Genomic DNA, 1,504 nt, shown 5'->3' on the forward strand with positions numbered 1-1,504 from the left:
CACAGGTTGACTAATGGATATTAATCATGACCACAGGTTGACTAATGGATATGTAATCATGACCACAGGTTGACTAATGGATATGTAATCACACCACAGGTTGACTAATGGATATGTAATCATGACCACAGGTTGACTAATGGATATGTAATCATGACCACAGGTTGACTAATGGATATGTAATCATGACCACAGGTTGACTAATGGATATGTAATCATGACCACAGGTTGACTAATGGATATGTAATCATGACCACAGGTTGACTAATGGATATGTAATCACACCACAGGTTGACTAATGGATATGTAATCACACCACAGGTTGACTAATGGATATGTAATCACACCACAGGTTGACTAATGGATATGTAATCACACCACAGGTTGACTTATGGATATGTAATCACACCACAGGTTGACTAATGGATATGTAATCATGACCACAGGTTGACTAATGGATATGTAATCACACCACAGGTTGACTAATGGATATGTAATCACACCACAGGTTGACTAATAGATATGTAATCACACCACAGGTTGACTAATGGATATGTAATCACACCACAGGTTGACTAATGGATATGTAATCACACCACAGGTTGACTAATGGATATGTAATCACACCACAGGTTGACTAATGGATATGTAATCACACCACAGGTTGACTAATGGATATGTAATCATGACCACAGGTTGACTAATGGATATGTAATCACACCACAGGTTGACTAATGGATATGTAATCACACCACAGGTTGACTAATGGATATGTAATCATGACCACAGGTTGACTAATGGATATGTAATAATGACCACAGGTTGACTAATGGATATGTAATCACACCACAGGTTGACTAATGGATATGTAATCACACCACATGTTGACTAATGGATATTTAATCATGACCACAGCTTGACTAATGGATAAGTAATCACGACCACAGGTTGACTAATGGATATTAATCATGACCACAGGTTGACTAATGGATATGTAATCATGACCACAGGTTGACTAATGGATATGTAATCACACCACAGGTTGACTAATGGATATGTAATCATGACCACAGGTTGACTAATGGATATGTAATCATGACCACAGGTTGACTAATGGATATGTAATCATGACCACAGGTTGACTAATGGATATGTAATCACACCACAGGTTGACTTATGGATATGTTTTCACACCACAGGTTGACTAATGGATATGTAATCACACCACAGGTTGACTAATGGATATGTAATCACACCACAGGTTGACTAATGGATATGTAATCACACCACAGGTTGACTTATGGATATGTAATCACACCACAGGTTGACTAATGGATATGTAATCATGACCACAGGTTGACTAATGGATATGTAATCACACCACAGGTTGACTAATAGATATGTAATCACACCACAGGTTGACTAATGGATATGTAATCACACCACAGGTTGACTAATGGATATGTAATAATGACCACAGGTTGACTAATGGATATGTAATCAC

Source organism: Oncorhynchus clarkii, chromosome 7 (genome assembly GCF_045791955.1).
Source record: "Oncorhynchus clarkii lewisi isolate Uvic-CL-2024 chromosome 7, UVic_Ocla_1.0, whole genome shotgun sequence".
Taxonomy (NCBI): Eukaryota; Metazoa; Chordata; class Actinopteri; order Salmoniformes; family Salmonidae; genus Oncorhynchus; species Oncorhynchus clarkii.